Source organism: Hippopotamus amphibius, chromosome 8 (genome assembly GCF_030028045.1).
Source record: "Hippopotamus amphibius kiboko isolate mHipAmp2 chromosome 8, mHipAmp2.hap2, whole genome shotgun sequence".
NCBI lineage: Eukaryota > Metazoa > Chordata > Mammalia > Artiodactyla > Hippopotamidae > Hippopotamus > Hippopotamus amphibius.
The window spans coordinates 9,392,278-9,392,493 of record NC_080193.1 but is presented as its reverse complement, the minus strand read 5'-3'; positions in this window follow the sequence as shown (position 1 = coordinate 9,392,493).

The following is a 216-nucleotide window of genomic DNA, read 5'->3' as shown; positions in this document are numbered from 1 at the left end:
TCCCAGCTCCTCCGGGAAGAATAGACCAAAGGACGGGCTCCCCGAAGAACCGGAAGTGGTTCTCGCCGGAGGACTAGAGTCGAAGGACCACAGCCTTGTTCTTCCTTTTTCCCCTTAGCAACGGCCGTCGGCGTCGGTTACTAAGGGAGGCCCTGCTGTCCCATTTGCAGAAGGGACCCTGGGTCATTTTTATTTTTCGATGTGAAGAGGGCGATC